Genomic DNA, 19,998 nt, shown 5'->3' with positions numbered 1-19,998 from the left:
AACATTTACTTAGGGGAGCCACAGACGGTGTAATGGTTAGCATTACTGCCTCACAGCACTGAGGTCATTGGTTCAATTGCCGCTATGGCCCATACTGTGGAGTTTATATGTTATCACCGTGTTTGCGTGGGTTTCCTCCGGGTACTTCGGTTTCCTCCAACGAACCAAAAATATACTGATAAGTCAATTTGGCTCTAAACAAACACTAACCGTAGAATTAATGTATGATCTCCCCCCCTCTCTGTTGCGTTCCCTCTTTTAGAGATTCAGTGGAGTGTTCTGGTTTACAGTTTATCTTCGTATCCTGGTCACATGCATATCCGTATATTTCCAAGCTCGTCTCCTGTTACAATTATGCCAATTCTGATGCCAGACGATCTAATTAAATCTTCCAGTGAAGTCTGTACGTGCAACTGCTTTGTCTAGATCATTTGACTGCTCAGTCTGTGGTTTGGCAAACTGTTGGTCACTTAAAATTATTTGGTTTTCCTGTGCTCGTTATGGGGTGCGAGGGGGAAAAAATGTGTTTTTTTTTTTTTTCCAAAGGCGTTCACAGCCAATTAAGCATCTTTGATTTGTTTTTCTATATGTGTATTTTCTCAGAGGGGAGAGAAAAAAAAATCCACATCATCCATTGCAATGTGTCTGTGATGAGCAGGCATTGATGTAAATGCATAGACAAAGCACCCATCGCTTTTATGCAGCTCATCCGCGCTGGGTTTAAGGCTCTAGTAGACGAGACAGGTCTGTCAGATGTGTTCTGTGCCATGGTAATATTTACAAAAGCTTGTACCACAACACTCGGCGAGAGCCTTGTGTTAAGATTGCAATCCAGAAATAGAATATTACAAATTGCCTTTCAAAACAACAGAGGTTTAGGGAAAATAATATATTGAAAATCTGGCTAGTGACTGCTACAGAAGTGTATGTAATCTTCTACTTTTATTTACTCTCCGTTTTTGTTTTGTAAAAATCTGCTAAGAGGGGGAAAAAAAAGTTTTTAGTCTGCAAAACTGCTACATTTTATCATTTATTGGCTTAAAAGCTAGGCCTAGCTACTGATTTTTATTCATCACCGCTGCAAATCGCATAAAATTGCTACCTTTTTATTTACATTCAAAGCAAACTAGGCTTTCTGAATTTTTGGAAATTCTTTGTCTGGGGGGAAAAAAAAGAACACATTTAAGGTTGTTCATTTTAATCCTGTGGAGACCCAGCTTTCTCTAAAGCTATGGTGCGAGGACATCACTCTCTGCTGGTAGGAGGTTTGTGGTTCCTGGTCTGTCCTCGAATTGTCTGTTTTTGTAAATAATGCTCCTCACATTGTTAATTAGGCTCTGGCCTCTTAATTGCCCCTCTCCTGGAAAAATGAAAGGTTGTTACTGGTCATTTTTGTTTTTTTGGTACTTGTGTAGTATCACGGCTCCCACGATGGGCATCGTATAGTAAAAAATCGCATCGCATGCGATTTTGATCACATTCATCCAAATGAATTTAAATTAGTAGGAAACGTGTTAAATGCACCCCAAATGCCATTTTACACACTGTACCACCCCCACTATCAACGCCAACCCGAAGCATGGCGAGCAGCGGCGGTACGCGTCCTACAACCTTTTCATACCTCCACTATCCACGTCGGTGTGGAGTTGAGAATAGAAAGTGTGGCGAGCGCAGCAAGGGGACGCGGACACCTGTGAAGCACGCGAGGGGACGCGGATACCTGGGAAGGTATCCGCGTGGCTCGCCACGCTTCGGGCTCGGTGGCTCGCTGCGCTCGCCACACTTTCTATTCTCAACTCCACGCCGACGTGGATAGAGGGGGTATGAAAAGGTCGTAGGACGCGTACCGCCGCCCCTCGCAGGCTCGCTGCGCTCGCCACGCTTCGGGTTGACGTTGATAGGGGGGTGGTACAGTGTGAAAAATGACATTTGGGGTGCTTTTCACATGTTTCCTACTAATTTAAATGCATTTGGATGCATTTGTGATCAAAATCGCATGCGATTTTTAAAAAAATGCATCAAAAACGGGGAACATCGCATGCCATCTCATGCCACAACATTTGGCATGCGATGGGAGCCGTGATACTACACAAGTACCGTTTTTTCTGCATAAGGCTTTGAATTGCTACTAGGTGTCCCGGCAAACGTTCCACATGATCGCACCCATAGTTGGCTAAGAACCACATTAAGTGTGTACTGAAGTGACATATTGTGGTGTGTGTGTGTGTGTGTGTGTGTGTGTGTGTGTATATACAGTATATCAGTATTTCTAGTGAAACGTTTTGCCTGTATTCCTCCTCCACTTATAGGTTTTGAATTACTTAATAGCAGTTTTACCCAATCTTTAACCCTGTATTTAAAATATGATGCAAACACGTACACACCCATCTCCTATGGCTCCTGTGAACTGTACTTTTTCATTATGATGAGATAATTCTACTCAGTGACCCAACCATAAGGATGTTATGGTCAGAGTTCGCCAAAGGTGGTGATGCCGTCTGAGCTCTGACTTCTTCTTTTTTCTTTTCTTTTTTGGCAGTAATCATGTAAAAGACATGGTTTTGCCTTGTGAATGATTGCACCTTTGGCAAACTTTGACTGTATTAAATTCCGCTGAGTGTTTTGATGGCTACTAGACAGAGGCAGGATGATTGGTGCCTGGTACAGTAAATCTTTTATTACACTTGTTGCGTCTGAATGCAATAGTCTACAAAGGTGCCCATCACAGTAAAAGATGTGGTGCCCATCTCTACAGTCGCCGCAACCCACCGTGGGCTGGGTTTGACTTTTTTTTTTTTTTTTTTAGTAGACCTTCGGAGAACTTTAAATCATAGCATCACAATAAAAACCTATCTTCCACCTGCTGCCTATAGACCTTTTGCTGGCTTCGACCAATGTTAAATCTTAATTGTAGAGCACCATCATAGTTTCTAGTGCTTTACAATTGGGAAAATGCAACAGACCTCCCATGAAACCCTGCAGTAGCAATTTTGCGAGGTTTTTCTTTTGTACACCTAAAATTTACATTTCAGTAGCCGGGGTTTGTTTTTTGATCAGGATAGTACTGTAATCTTCTCTATAAATCCTGGTGTCTGCTATGGTGATTTGGAGGCACCCCATGTACCAGTTTCATATTTAATGAAATGGGTCTAGCTTAAATAAGATACTAACACAATCCTTAGATCCGCGCAAAGGATAGCTTATGATCTTCCTATGCATCAAAGGGTGCAATCTGCTGGTTTTTCCCATCTCACATCTTTGAATTTCTACCAGTTAGGCTAGCGGAACAGCAAGAGCACAAGTTCAGCAGTTATGCCTTTTGTATATACCAAGCTCTGTCATTATTTTTACTTATTTATTTCTTTTGAAAAGGTGAATTTCTCATTCCCCCTGCTGATGCCAAAGGTGCAAGGAACATAATTTAAATGCCACTGAAGTGTGAACAGATTGTATAAACAAACCAGAAGTTATGTAGGGCATGTATTTTAAGTGATAACTGTATTAGAAGTATTCTCATTTATTTACAGTTTCGTATATAGCGCAGCAGATTCTGTTGCGCTTTACAAATGTAGACAGTGATAAAACTAGGTAATAGTCCGACTTGGAGGTAGAAGAGCCCTGCTGCAACTTACAATCTATAGGGACATAGGAGGGAAACACAAGGACAGGCACCTGTAATAGCATAGCAGTCCCACCAAGTTGCATGTCCAGAAGGGAAGCTATCAGATGCATAAGTGCCTCAGAGGGTTATGCGTGTGGTACTTAAATATGATAGGCTTGCCTGAAGAGGTGAGTTTTCAGGGAGCGCTTGAAAGTTTGGAGGCTAGTAGAGTCTTATTGTGCGTGGAAGGGCATTCCACAGGGTGGGAGCAGCCCATTAATTTATAGATCACCGGCTTACTGTGCTACACTACATTTGTCAATAAATACATTCCTAAAACAAGGTAAATAGAGGTAAAACTGCCTTCCTTGGGAACTTGCAATTGGCCTATAGATTTAAAATTTTATTTATATTTGGTTTCAAATCTTACTAATACTATTCTTGACTGATCAGATACCATTGCATATTAAAATGTCCTTGCTTTTAATATGGAAGTCATTCAAGTATCAATTTTTAAAGCAAGAGCATGAAATATTAATGAACACAGTTGCTGATCTGCAGTGTTATTCTGTAATCCACTAATACTAATAATATGGAGTGTGTTTGAATGCTTCTCTAATTCAGTTGTGTTCATGCTGCCATTGATAAACTTCTGACGCTTACGTGAAGGTTGTCAAAAATGTCATGGCCCTGTTAATTGTTTTGTAGCTTTTTTTTTTTAACCGGATTGTGTTCTAGACTTAGCAGGTTACCATTGTGGCTGCATGCGGTATACTACGACCCACTTCCGGGCAGGTCTGCAGAGTATTTACGGTAGCATGGTCTAAGATTTCTATGTGAAGGGCTGCGTTATCCTATAAGATATGGAACGGAAATGAGAAAATTTTGAAAGTTTTCTCCTCTAGGCCGAAACGGACTACTGTCAAAGGGGTTCAACACAAAGCTGGTGGAGATATAGGCCCTTATTCTAATCGGCACGGTACGGCCCGCGTGCGGCCGTACCGCCGATGTTTTGCCACTGCACATGCGCAGAGGTCATTCTGCGCATGTGCAGCCCCCTTCGCCGCAGACGGATTTCGTCCGCCGCAAAGGGGGCGTATAGGGGCGTGAGGGGCTTCATCCCCTCATTTCCCTATGTGTACGCCCCGCGTTTCATGGGCGTTCCCATGCAAACGCGGGGCGTATGCATGGTAATGAGGGCATGACGCCCTCATTACCATGACATGGGGGCGGAAAGCTGACGTCGCCGGATGTCAGCTTTCAGCCCCCATACAAGCTACCACACGGACGATTGTCCGTGTGGTCTCAGCTTGCGGGGCTGCCGCGGCGTGCGGCCCTGCCTTCGATGGTCGACGACCATCGAAGGCAGGGGGCAGCTCCCACCATGGTGGAGGCGTACGCCTCCACCATTTTGATGCGGATCGCCAGCCGTCCGTGTACGGACGGCAGTGGCGATCCGTCGGGTGGGCGGCCCTTGGTTTGTGCGGTCGGAGCCCCGTGTGCGGCTCTGACCGCACCAACCAGAATAAGGGCCATAGTCCTAGACACATTGCTGATAAGATAGGCCAAATGTCAGATGGTGATAACCGAAAAGGTATTGCTGTGAAACTCATACTATAGTGATAGTAGATCCCATATAGAAGCTCCCTTTTATGCCTGCAGAAGTTACTGCTGGTGTGACAGTGTTATCGCCAATGGTAACACTTTGTAGATAAAATGATCCCTATTCCTCTATTTAGGTACTTTTTGGTCCCCTTAATGCTTGCCGTCTTCAGAGGAGAATCTGGTTAGCAGTATCTAAAAATCCCATCCTCGTGTCCTTTTTAATGGGGTTTAAAGTGCGATAAAAGTCCAGGGATAGAATGGGTTGTGACTGAGGAGAGTTCAGCTGGCATTCCTACATAGCTGCAACTTGCCCCTTTTGCGGCTATGTAGTTGAATGAATTAACAATGTTAATGAAGTGTTCCTAATGAGACACCGCAACAATGAGTGCTCACACTTGCGACTGTAGTGCCCCTGTCCATGTCACTTCTGGTCAACAGCCGGCAGCTCTGAAATTCTGGCAAATGTAGAGAAAGCGGAGTGGGGCGTGTACGCAACGATGCACACGCTAATACGCTGTCCTTATGTTTTAGGATACGACCAAACTAGTCATGCTACCAAGCTTTTGAAGAATACCGATCTTGGTGGAACACATAAGTAGGGTGAAGTGTGTAAGGTTCGGCGGGTGCTACGTTGTTACAGCTGATGCATTGTTAGAATTATTGGTTACTTTTTTGCCAATATGATTTATTACTGCATTCCAAGGCACTATGCTTGCATGACCATCTTAAGTGGCAAAGCTCAGCTACCATTAGTGCGTTCTGGGGGGATTGGGACGAAAAATCTTGTTGAAATCAGTCCAAATCGCTCTGTCCCGTGCGCATCTGCTCTGAGGATGGCTTTGCTGCAAATTTTGATTTTGTTCATCTAGAAGAAAAAATTTCTTTACAGTCAGAGCAGTCAAACTTTGGAACTCTCTTCCTGGAGAAGTGGTGTCGGCAGACACTATAACGACGTTTAAAAAAAGGTTTGATAAACATTTATTGGTTAAAAACATCCATGAACACGAATAAGTAACATAATCTTTAAAATATCAAAACATACTATACAACAAGGGATAAGCTATTATAATCATAGGTTGAACTAGATAGACGCATGTGATTCATCCCATGTTAAAAATGGCACATCAAGTGTCAAATCGGATGTTGGCCTTCCCGTGTCCGACTTGCGCTAGACAAGTCGGACTAATGTATGGGGGCCTTTACACTCCTTCTTAATACCTCAACCTTGCCAGATCTCACATGCCCATGTGTGGAAGACACTTCTGTGTTACTGCTGCATGAGGTTATGGTGCGACACACACCTTCTAAATTAAACGAACGTTCATCTGGGTTACTTGTGCTAATGTAACTGTTGTTTTTGCAAAGGTTTTAAAATATCCAAGCAGACCAGTGAACGGGTTCCTTGCCATAACGTAATAAACAGGCAGGCTCAATTTGATAAAACGTATGAAATGAAGCAATTATTTCATTTTTCAATTTTACATAACAAGGTTTATCGCCAAATTAAATGCGTTAAGAAATAAAGATGAATATGCCGGTGAAACACAACTACAAATGAAGTTAACGGGAGCAGTAATTGAATAATTTACTTCTGTAATTCATTCTTGTGCCATTTCCTTTGTGATGAGTATTTTTTTTTTTTCCATTACAGATTTTTATTGTATTTGTGCATCGTATGATGTGGCCAAGAGGCAGGCAGCTTGTGGAACTAAAAGTACCAGCATGCCCTGCCAAGACAGTACCATAATCGCTTGGCGTATCTTTTTCCACTGAGGATTGTACACTATTCTAATGGGATTAGCTGCATATTTTGTGACTAATCCAATTAAAAACAACAAATGAGAATTGTCCGGAGATTAACATGTATCGCATATCAGCTGGAAGACAAATCACTATTTACTTTCTGGCTCTGTATTGAACAGTGTCCTGATTGAAAAGGCCGTATCAAGCTCTGATTAACCATATTTTAATTCTGCGTTGCATTGAAGAAAAAAAGGCTAAATCTGGGGACAGAAGTATGTGCTCCGATAATTGGAATGCAGGTTGACCTTCCCGGAGATAAGCAGAACAATCTATTAACATGTACTAGTTATTGCCTGGTGTCTGCATGAGGCGCGAGCGAGGTTCTCGAGCATGCTTTTGTGTGCTGTATGTAGCCATACAACACTGAGGTCTCCACTGTGAAGGGCACACAGCAAGGGTAATTTCACCTATTCTGCATTGAGAGATTAGGATGCTAATGTGAGCAGATAAGACTATAGGAATCCAAGTGCATATGGAATTATTCTCACTGACTCCAGCCCGGTTCAATGTGGAATTGAATGCGATATGTTGTCTGAATTTGTTATGAGCTGTCAGCTAAACATTTTTTTTTTCTCCCCCATCCGAGTGAAATGTTGGTGTCAGAACCCCATTGACTGAGCACTTCAGACCTCCTAATTAAATGCGCGTTAGCATTTTGTGCTGTAGATTTGTATCGCTCGTAGAGATTAGATATTGAAAAGTAAGTAAATGCGATACAAAGCCTCGCGCACCTGATTGAAGTGAAACGTTTACATCAGTCTCTGCCCCTCTGTTTCAGCCAATGCAAATTGATCTGTCTGCGTAAGGAAAGTTTGTTTGAAATGGTTAGAGAATGATTATGGACTGTTCTAGAGAGCAGGGAAAGGCACCTGTGTGATCGCACTGCATAGTTTTAGGTTTAGATCATTGTTACTCCTGTTTCCTGCTGTAACACAGAACTACACATCCCAGCATGGCTTGCCTTAGTTTTAGCATTCCCTATTAGCAAAACTGTGGCAAGGCATGATGGGAATTGTAAGAGCTGGGGGCCATAGCTTGGCTATGCCTGATCTATAGTATCTGGCCCATTCACGCTTGAGCTTTAATGATGTGCTACCAGCAAAGCTTTGTCGCAAATTGTCAATGTCACACTCCTATAATCCTAACTGAACCTGTTTAGGTGCTGAATGATACCTGCAGTCTACCTATCCACTCTCTACACATGGGTAGGAGTATTTATGTATCAAGTTCCGTGACTTATTTGTTTTGCAGTTTTTGTGGGGTATTCAATGTGTAGGTCACGGCGGTTGAGCTTGCTCGACCGCCGTGACCCTGTCCCATTCTCTGTCAGCTCGACCAAGAACATGCAGGTGGTACATTGAAGTGCATTGGGACAAGAAGGGGGAGTAGCCATGAGTTGCGGCCAGGAAGAGGCAAGCTGCAGCCGTCAGCTCGTCACTTCCCGGCCATTCTCGGCAGAACGAGCCCGACGGCTTGTGAAGTCGGGCTCGTTCTGCCTCTGCCGAGAAACCCTGCTTAATGCTGTCGGGGAAGACAGCATTGAGTAGGGCCCGGCTGCCATCTCCCCGTGGGGAGATGGTTGCCGGCGATTGAATACCCCCCTTTGTTTGTTGATTTATTTTTATACTGTTTGTTTTGTTCAAAATATAAAGCACCGTACACACAGGGAAACCTGGCTTTTTGTGCTGAGCAACATGCTGCAGCATGAATGCTCAGCATGTTGCTGGACACCTGCTCAGCACACTGTAATGCCGTGTGCTGAGCGGGACTGCGCATCAGCATCACTACAGGGCATACACTCAGCGTTCCGTGCTCCTTTTCTAAGTGATCTAATCAGAGTGCTTAAAAAAGGGGCTGAAATTGCCCTGTGTGTACTGTATGCCCCTTAACACATTAAGTTTGCTTTTAAGTCGCTGTTCTAGGCCTAGATTTCAGGCATGAAGTTAGGTGACGACTAGTGAAGCAGACCTGCCATGTACACACAGCTGTTTTCACGAGAATGCGGCCTATAATTTATTAATTAGGAAAGCATGCCTTGGACATGAGACACTTTCCTGGTAAATGGATAGTTCGCTAATTAGCTGCCCCCCCCCCCCCCTCCCCCCCCCCCCTAAGTTTGGTTGGCAGGTCTTCAAGTGATCCACCAGGTGCTGTAGAAACTCAGTTTTGACATTTTTATTTATTTATTTATTTTTTTGTTTTTTACACGTATTGTAACTGTCAATCGCCTAAAAAGCAGATTTACCGTATGTTTTTTTGACAACAGAAAAGCCTTAAAGAAAAAAAATGCATGCTTTTAAGACTGGCCCTCATTTTTTACAATTTCCATAATTATATGCGCAACTCCTTTTCATGGTACAGACATATGGGCGAGATTCAACTGATTTAACAGTAGACAACGGAGCCATTCAATAGTTGCTCCATCCGGGCCCAATCAGCTACTGACACCTGCATTCAATTCACACGGGCAATCGTGAGCGATAAACAATAGAATTTCACCCATAGAGCTAGCAATTGCTCTCATTAGAAAGCACACAGTTTTGCTCTAAGACCAAAAACATCTGTTTTGTTTGTTTGATCAGAGTTGTTCTGTGAAACTGCCTTCTGTGTGTACATTATTTGATGTGCTTTAAAGTAAATGGAGCTCATATATATTATACATTTTTTTTTCAATTTACTAATTGTAAATGTTGCTTTAAACCTTACGTGTATTTCCATAAATGTATATTTTATTTTACAAGACCCCAGATAACTTACTGTAGCTCCTCCCATCTGTTTTGCAGAGTTCATGTTCCTGACGCCTTTTTGGATTTCTTTTTAATATTGTGTGAATCCTCCATCCTTGATTCCCTGACCTGCATTGCCTTGGTAACCATTTCATTTTGTTTTATGTTTTTATTTGCCATTCAGTTTAATTTCTGTAATATGTAACCATATTCCACTATTTTTAATATCCTGTTCTTTTTTTTTTTTTTTGACTAAAATATCTTCTTTTGTTTTACTACATTTGTTTTGCATTGAAATTTATTTTGATGTTTTGGGCATATTCAATTATTTCTTACACCTGACTAAAGTGACCAGGAGCTATTCTGTTGTTTTGGCCGACCATCACTTATCATGGATTTCTGCTTGCGCCTTCTTGAGGTACAAGCTAAAATTTTACCAAACTAGGGTTTTTGGTGCTTGTGCCAAGTGCTAAACCGTGCATTATCACACTAGAATTCAGCTGTCGCTCCTGGTGACTTTAGTGCAAAACAATTGAATACCCCCCCCCCCCCTTTTTTTTTGTCAATAAACTAAAAATGATTATTTTATTTCATTGTCGTTTTTCTTTTAATCATGTTTTGATTTCTTTCAGTCAAGCTGGGATAAGTACTCTTATAAATTGTTTAAAGCCTACAAACCAAAATCCTCTTGTCTGGGAAGTGATAAGAGTAACTGGTAACACCTGTGATATGTTCTACAGTCTAGCGATATGCGCATGGTTGAACACGCAACAACCAAATTCTTTCACCTAGAAGTCACCCCCTCACCATTAGTAGATGATATTCATTGTGTACATGTAAGGAAACATTCATTTGGTTTTAAATAAAGATGTGGTGTTTTCGAATGAATAACTCAATTTCAAGATAGCAACTTCAGGTACGAGGTTCTTGTGGGTTAGCAACAACGCGGTTTTTACATGTCCACAGCGTCAATTTTTCGGTGAGCTAGGAACTTTCATCTTTATTGTTGCTGCCATGTAGTGTTCAAAATCTGTGCATGGGATGTCTTTCTGCTGCTTCTAGCACTGGTCTGGTCTGCATATCCATACGAAATATAGACCACACTGTGATAGAAAGCACCGTAACAGAGCGACACCCCAGCCAGGGAAGAGGAAATGCAGATTTTGACAGATGTAGGGCAGGGAACTTTTTTACCTTTTAACACCAAAATATATTTAGATGCACCAATATTATATAATTGTAATACACAAGGTACCCCCAGAAATTGATGATATATCCTGCTAGTATGGTATACACCGCCTGGCAGCAACTGATGATGATGATGATGATGATTACCATGTATGGCACAAAATTTGTACCACACACAGCTATGCATGGTCATCATTATCAATGGCTGCCAGGCTGTGTGTGGTATAGTATATTAGTGTCATTGTTACAAGATGATATAGTGACAGTCTGCGCAACATTTTTCCCCTAGACTAGAGATGGGTATAGCTTGACAGGAGCCTATAACCAGGCAAAGAAATTCGGCATTGCAGTACGGACTGCGCAGTGCTGAGATGGCGCAGCAACTACTCTCGACTCTATTGAAGAAGCCAGCGAACTTGGAGGCAGGATCGGGTTATCATGCAGGGAAACGTGTTGTATACAAGGGCCTGATGCACTGCACTGCGTCAGGTCCTTGTACACTACAATACTGTAACACACACACTTGCAGGTGTGTATATAGAAACTATATATAGATTCTATATGCAATGAAATTCATTTCCTGGGGTTAATGGATGGTCGCGCCTCCGACAGACAGCCTGGCATGCATATAGCTACATATACATGCCCGGCTGTGTCTCGGTAGCGCGACTGTCCATTACCCCCAGGAATTTAGTTTTGCCCCATTTGGGGTCATTTACCCCTGTTCCCTGACCACTGATGTAGGGTGTTAGAATGAGCACGAAGGGGGTATTCAATGTTCAGATTCTGCAAAATGCAGTAGTTTGTGCAAAGAATAGATTAAATGGTTTTTCCTTTTTTTTTTTTTTCCTTCGGAAATGATAGGAATATCTGAAACACTTTAATCCACAACTTTTTCCGCAGAAAAGGGCGATAATTCGAAGATTTGGCAGCCGATTCCGCAAATACTGATTAGGCTTTTAAAAGAGCCAGATCCGTAAGCGCGAATCCCGGCTGGGTTCCAGGTGAAAACGGCCAGGATTCGCGCTTGCAAATCCGGCTCTTTGAAAAGCCTGTTTTCCTGACAAATTCCAGACATTTTCCAGGCGAAACCGGATGGGATTCAATAGTGAAATCCTCTTATTTCCAAAAAAATTTAATAAAGGGGATTCATTGAATACCCCCATACACTGATGCTGTGTGTTATTTTATTGAGCATCACGCTATGGAAGTAATACTGTATTAGACTTTTTTTGTTCTATTGCTATATAAGAATTGGCATTAAGGCAGCAGGGCTGTAGAATTGTAAAATGTTAGGAGGCCAATGTCAAACCGCTCTTGCCAACTGTTAAATTAAAACCTTAAAGAAGAAGTGCTTATGGTCAGCCTTTACAATTTAACTAGCTTGTTACCTGGACATTCCATGGCAAGTCCTAACACAATCGGACTCCTGTGTGGCCAAGCTGGATGAGGTCCTGCCCACCAGTTCCCCAGGATTTACTGTATCCCGTCTGTCATTACTTGAGTATTTAAATAGGCTTCTATCTTTAATGAGTCAGGAACTTGTGCAGTAATCCTGAAAATATACCTCCACTGACTGCTACAATTCTATTATTTGCTTCCTAAATATTTATCTCGCTACTTACATTGTCAGCTCATTTAAAAAGGACCAGTGTTGCTTTCTGTTTCATGCCATATTTTTGTATTCGATCCCCTCTGTGTGCAGTGCGGAGTTCTGCTTCGCCACGGCATAAAATATGATTAGGGTTACAGAAGATACATTGAAGTCATGTTTTGGAGTACCTACATCCTGTGCATTCGATGAGTGGATTCAGATGAGCAAGGGCACACAGAGGTTCTCATTATTTCAGTTGTAAGACTCTGCCCTGCAAATAATGGCCCAGCTTTTTCATTTTGCGTTTTTTACATCTGGATATTTTTCTGCAGAAGCTATTGGCTAGATTAACTAAAGGTTGTTAAACAGGCAATAATAATTGGTGTTACAAAAAAATATTACTGCACAGTGTTTTTGTCGGCTTAACGACCTTTTCATTATGAATTAGATATGCACTATAATCATGTGTTCCTGACCTAATTTGCATTTGAATTTTATGCTACAAGTTTGCTGTGCAGGTCTCCTGCAGTGCAAGGGCTGTAATTCTGTGGAGGAATTCTTCAGGCTTTTGCTTCTATGGGTATGTTTATTTAACCCGTTCTCTCTGATGAGGCATTTTACTTCAGCTTGCTCTAAAGTTAGGTTGGGTAGACATCCGAATAATAGGTGTACCCCAGCCAGTGGGGCAACTGATGGCCCAGATAGATCAGTTGCCCGTCTACACTGAATAATATACCTTGCCACTGTGCAATATAATGTTCTGCTGTATGTAATCTTTCCCTGGATTCCCAATGGGAGTGCTGTACATCCAACTTGACAGCCAGGGGAACAACCATTGGTTTGTAATCATCTGTACATATTAGATCAGGGTGGCCAAACTGGGATCTACAATCTGTCCACGGTTTCCAGTCCACCTAGCTGATGCACAGGTGTAGTCATTACTGTCACATTTTCAAACCTATTGCATTCATTCCTAATATAGATCCACAGGTTTCCTGACACACATGGACTGTTGGTAGAATTGAGTACATGTTTGGCCACCCCTGTATTAGATGGTCTATCGTTCTGATCCTTCTTGGAATGATATATTGGATGACTTATCTGATCTGGCAATACTGTCCACAAACACTGCATATATCTATCCTATCGATCTATCCATCACCTTAAACATACCGAGTGCATACATATCAGGGATTGGGTACGAAATATTGAGGTATGTTAATATGAGAATTTCGACATGGTAAGGATATTGACATTGACCACTTCGCTGTTAGAATGTTGACGTACCTGGTGGTCCAGTGGTTTAATGCAGATTTTGGAAGTCGTGATCATCACTGCCAGGTCAATTTTCTAGCATTCCTGTAAGTATTTCTCCACTATCACTGAGCCCTCCCACCCACATCCTAACACGAATGATGTGAAGTGATCTGAAATAGTCCCAGTGAGTCTCACTACTTTAGTATTTTCTCTAATTCGCAAGTTCTTAAACTCTGTCCTCAGAATCCTTAACAGGTCATGTTTTCCAGGTCACCTGTTGATATTTAAATGTGGCAGTTGATGATACACAGCGCACATGCTGGGTGATCTGGAGAACATTGACTGTGTGAGGACCGCATTTGAGAACCACTGCTATGGTTAAATTACGGACTCTTGCAGCATACCATCAGGGAGATCACTTTCCCAGTAAAAATTAAGCACACGTATGGCACGTTTCAGATCTTTATTTTTAGGATATATTGTAATAAACTATCTGAGTTTTTTTTCTTTCCATTGCTTGTGTTTAAATGCAATGTGTTCTAGTGATGGGTATGATTATGTAAGTGTTTCTGTATTTTGGGGAACTTGCTAAGCTCTGTTTTGCAATTGGAATTTGCGGTACTTGTTTCCTAGCACGGCACCCAAGATTTTCATCTTCTAGCATCTTATGCGATCGCATCGCATGCCATATAGTCGCATGCGATGGTATAAGAATTTTTATTGTACAACCACCCTGATGGGTCCTTACAATGTTAAATGCCCCCCCATTGTCAACGCCACCTCCAGGATCAATGCCAACCCAAAGCGTGGGGAGGCGGTACGTGTCCTCCGACCTTTTAATACCCCCACTCAGGACCGGCAACAGATATCTTGGGGCCCCATACACTGATATCGCTGGGGCCCCCTCCATTTTCCATACACCCCCCCCCCCCCCCATTTAAAAAATCAGAGGATGGCTTTAACAGAATAATTTTGTATACATTGAGGAGATATGTGTATATATATATATATATATATATACGTTTAAAGCTTTAAAAGTGTGTGTGGGGGGGGGGGGGTGAGTTGAGTGGGCTCCAGTGATATCAGTGCAAATACTACACCATACTAAATGTAAACAGAAAATGTTACATGCCCAAGGAAGCAACACGGGGCTCTGCAGCTTCTATGAAATAACAAGACCTACTGGGACTTCTAGTCCCACAGTTATGCAAAAAGGAGGTACTCACATTGTGGTGGTCTGGTTGTGCAATGCTCCCAGGGGAAGGGTCATGCTGCCTTCCAGTCCACTCCACAGCCCATTCATTGCTTTAACTTCTGTTATGACACCCAGGGGCAGTGGGCAGACATGGTGACATCTCCCAGGCTGCTATCATAGCCCACCCGGATTGTGGCCACTTTTCTACTTTGTTTATGCTGCTGGGCGGGTGATGGGAGTAGCTACTGCCAGAGCCAGACTCCCTTCTGTAACTCTGAGGGCTGAGTACAACCTGGCGGGGTGGGGGGCTGTTTGCATTTCTTGGTACTCACTGTGCTGGGAGCGCAGCTTTGAGATCCGGGATGAGAGAAGCCACCTAGTCCCACTTACTGAGTGACAGATACATAGCAACACAGCAGCAGGAGAGAGACCCAGCAGCGGTACGCACATCTGATGGACACAGCCAGTCAGCCAGCAGCACACAGATACGGGCTGCAGACTGCACAACAGGCGGCCGCGGGGCTTACACAGACGGGCCCTGGCCAGGCTCTGGGGCCCTTCAGATTGCTGGGGCCCGTCACACATGTCCCTCTTGACCCCCCCTGTTGCCGGCCCTGCCCCCACTATCCACGTTGGCGTGGAGTTGATTTTAGTTAGTGTGGCGAGCCACCGAGCCTGAAGCATGGCGAGCACACGTGTATTACTTTACATGTATTGCGCGTCCCCACGCGGGGTGCGCTGCGCTCGCCACACTATCTAAAATCAACTCCACGCCAACGTGGATAGTGGGGGTATGAAAAGGTCGGAGGATGCGTACAGCCGCCCCTCGTGGGCTCGCTGCGTTCGCCATGCTTCGGGTTGGCGTTGATCTGGGGGTGGCGTTTACGATGGGGGGGCATTTAACATTGTAAGAACCCATCAGGGTGGTTTTACAATAAAAAATGGTATACCATCGCATTGTATGGCATACGATGCAATACGATATTTTATTGTACAATATCACATCGCATCCCATTGTATACCATATTTAGTCTTATGGTATACGATGCGATGGGCGCCGTGCTAGGAAACAAGTACCGAATTTACAATTACACGTTTGCCACCTGTGTGACAGGTAGCCCTTTCAAAGAGTATATTTTAAATGTAACCATTTTATAAGTTTATCCTACAGAGGGTAATTTCACGTAATTTTTTTATTAACATTTTAGATGTCTACAAGAAAAGTTGCGCAGGAGTAAAAGTACACAGTGGTCAGCGTTCTGTTCTATAATATAAACACATTTGCTTGCATCACCGCAGTGGATTTTAATGAACCTTAAGACAGGCCACAGCTCTGATCTTTATTCAATGTAACCAAGTTCCAGTGAATAGAAGCAGCAAAAACCTGCAAGGCTGTCTCTACCGCATACCATTTGCTAGCCAGACAGAGCAATGTGGAAACCAATGTAAGTGTCTAAGTCTTTAGAGTTATTGAGAGGTTTAAACTTTAATAGTTTGAAAACGGCTCCCATAGTTGTGCAACAATGGTATTACAAGCTGAGGACCAAATGCAGAGGGTTTATGTAAACTCCACGCCATACAGTGGGTAGTGTGTCCCATCTTGTAATAAATATATTTCCACTGAGAGGAAGTGCGAAAGGGATATATTGTACTTAAACAGACAACAAACCGAGATATTGTGCTGTGTGAAATTAGCCAGGTCAAGAGGTGTCTCAGCCTGGGTATTAAGCAGGTTTCAACCCAGCTCATGGTTCAGTTTGAACAGGTAAGCCAGGTCCATGTGACCCTTTCACCGCATAGAAAGTGTAGTCTCTTTGTGGTGATCTCCTCTCTGAGCTCCAGCTACGGTAGCGTCAGCAGTGACATCATCAACGCGCCAATAAGTCTGGTCGGGATGCCAGTCTGAAAGGAGTCTCATCTGAGTAGCACCCAGGATATGCTTGTTTATAAAATTCTGGGTGCACCTCGACATAGTGGTGTGAAAAGGGTAATCACAATGACTAAGATTTTCTATATGATTCAATGTAATGCGTTAGTGCCCACTCTGCACAATGTTCTGTTATTTCTGATTCATCAATATTACTTGTGTTATCAATCCTGAAAACTCAGAAGATGTCAGTGTTCCAGTTATAGGTGATGGCATTTCTGACAATATCTTATCTTCTTAATCCATCACTTAGTCACCCTTTTAGTTTGACATTTACATTTACCATGGGAACTTACAAATAGAATAGGCATCTTATTTATCAGTCTCCTTACTCCAATGAATATGGTATACATTTAACCAAATAAACAGCTGCTATGACTCCTCGCTTCTACAAATCTCTGGAGTTTAGGTAGCAAAACAAACTCTACTGCCACCTATGGGTGGACATCCAAGCTTTCAAAAGATTTCCAAATGTGATCATTACCTCACACCAACTCAGTACACCATATTTTAGGTGTGGTGAAACAAATGACTTTTACAGTGACACGATTAAAGCTACATTGGTTACTTGGTCTATGATTGTTTTATTAATATGACAAGCGGACCATCTCAGATTTTCCATTTGTTGTATAATTATTACCAGGGCTAAGTGTGTATTGCACAGATCTACATTAACCCTTATCTGCCAGTGTGCCATATTTTTGAACATAGTTGAAAACTTTGGGCTGATTCTGTAATAGTGTGTACACACGGTCCGATTTCCTTTCCGATGTTGACGATAGTCAACATCGGATCGGAATCGGATGCAGATCGCAAGGGTTTTAACCCTTGCGATCTCGATCCGATCCCGATGCGCGTTCACGTATCGGAAGCTAGAAAGTCTTGGCTGCCTTGTCTATATAGTGCAGATCTGCACTATATAATCAAGATTGGATGCCAATCGGATGTGCCTTAAGATCCTATCCACGGTCCGATCTGATCGGATCGTGGATAGGATCTTAAGGCACATCTGACCGTGTGTACACACCATTAGTCACCAGCAACTGCTGGAACAGCTTTGGGCCATGTCACAGGATATGGCTTGTAGCTGGTGTCTGTTTGCAGCCTGTGGAGTTACAGGCAGAGATCAAGCTGCCGTAATTGAGAGCAGCCCTTCATCTCTTATTGAATTGGGTCCTTTCGGTCAGTGATGTTACATACTGTAACGTCATGCAAATAACCCCCCAGTTCCATGTCATCTCAGCGGGAACCAGGAAGTTTAGCAGCATCCTAGTATAAGGATCTCCCCATGCTAAACAGTGGCTGGGTCGGGTTCCTGTGGCACTGGACTTGGATTAATCCTATTTGACTGAGCCGCTACCCAGGTCAACCCAATGTTTTACGGAAGGGAGAAGGGTTAGGACAGGGCATGTTAGTTATATCCAGGCTTAAACAGAGATGGACTCAAATGAATTGTGCTACTAGTTAAGTCACCTTTGCTCAAGCATGGATGTCTCTGAAACCTGCACTAGGGATGGTTTTGGGAATGCCTGATCTAAGCCATGGTTACAAACTTGAATTATGTAACAAACATTTTTCCCATTATTTCTGTGTTGACTAACATGAAGTTCCAATGTGCAAAAAGTAAGTACACTGCTAATGCTGCTTTGTTTTTATAGAAAACATATATTATATATTTTACAGATGTTATAATGTGTTTTTAGATTATTGCCACTTAAGATGCTGCAACTGCTGGATGTATGTGATTTCCTTCCCAGAATGTGCTGGCAGTTTTGTGTAGTCCTCCTCCTCTTTGATAGAGTATGATTAAATAGCAGTAATTAATTAGCTATTAAGGATACATCATGTAATGATGGGAATCTTAGCAGCATAATCACAAAGGTGAGATTTACTTTGACAATCGATGCTCTGAGCAGAGAAGACACATCAATGTAAACGGTTTCCGCACATTTTCTTTTGAATTCACTTCAATGTCAGGCTTGTTTTGATTTTATTTAAACAATAACGGGGAATCCAGCAACTGAATCACCGGCAAGCGAGGTTTCACTTTTCCCTCACACCAGTTTAGAGATCAGCTACTCAATCTATTAGAGCACAGTCAACCACTTATCTCTTTTAAAACCACTGAAGCATTGAAGCTTTGCTGATACTGTGATCTGACAGAGTTCTCAACGTGACCCGTATGCAGGAGTCTGTATGCCATGGATATTCCCAGCCTTTGCTGCTTACACGGAGTGCTTGTTTATATATATATATATATATATATATATATATATATATATATATTTGTGTGTATATAGAACACACACACACAATTTGTGTAGATTTGCATTAGGGCTGCTGTAATGGATTCATTTCCTGCCATCTAAGTTTAACATGGAAAACATTTCCCATCAAGAATGGCCCTGGCGAAGCACAATTATTTTTTAAGCGTCTCATTTTTTAATTCTGTAACATTTAGTGCTGATGTTTTAATTGCATACAGCTGAAGCTGCTAAATGAGCAAGGAAATAGATTTAGATCCTCTCCAAGATTTTCTGCCACCTATAAAAATATATATCATTCATTAAGGCTGTAGGATTTTTCTGTTTCCAAGTGACTGAATACCGGGTAAGCCAGAGCGTTTTCACACTAGTGCTGAGTGTGATTTGTTAGCCTTTGTGGGATGGACACTTACTCACATTTCATCCTGGATTGCAACCACTATTTAAAGGGATAAATGCCGAGCTTTTATCTTTTGTTATATATCTTTGTTGTACTTAGAGCTGGATGTGAGCAGATCGAACCTTGAGAGCGAAACACCAGAGTCTCACAATTGCCGGACTTAAAGTTGACATTTGCAGTCAACCTTTCTTGCCATCGTAGTGGCTAGAGAGTAAGGAGTTGCTGTAGAGCAGAGGTAGCAAAACATGTCCTCAAGATCTACCAATAGTTCATGTTTTTCAGGCCACGTGGATTTATAGTAGAAATGAATGCAGCATGTTTGACTACAACTATGCACTAGCTAGGTGATTTCTAAAACGTGGACTGTTGGTATATCTTAAGGACTGGTTTGGCCACTCCTGCTGTAGAGCATACATCTATTTTTATAACCTGTAGGAC

General features: G+C 42.4%; 1 protein-coding gene and 1 long non-coding RNA gene across 7 annotated transcripts in view; both read left to right on the top strand.

Moving 5' to 3' along the window:
- The window catches only part of CAMTA1 (calmodulin binding transcription activator 1), a 1,324,131-nt gene that overhangs the window by 38,912 nt on the left and 1,265,221 nt on the right, over positions 1-19,998 (top strand). The window lies entirely within an intron of this gene.
- LOC146042749 (uncharacterized) overlaps positions 16,183-19,998 on the top strand; it is a 107,673-nt gene continuing 103,857 nt past the window's right edge. The window contains exon 1 of the long non-coding RNA XR_014464003.1: positions 16,183-16,414. This is a non-coding gene — a long non-coding RNA (uncharacterized LOC146042749). The remainder of the gene's footprint in view (positions 16,415-19,998) is intronic.

Source organism: Crinia signifera, chromosome 19 (assembly GCF_055691185.1).
Source record: "Crinia signifera chromosome 19, ASM5569118v1, whole genome shotgun sequence".
Lineage (NCBI taxonomy): Eukaryota > Metazoa > Chordata > Amphibia > Anura > Myobatrachidae > Crinia > Crinia signifera.
The sequence above is the reverse complement of the archived record's forward strand: the minus strand, read 5'-3'. Positions and strand labels throughout refer to the sequence as shown.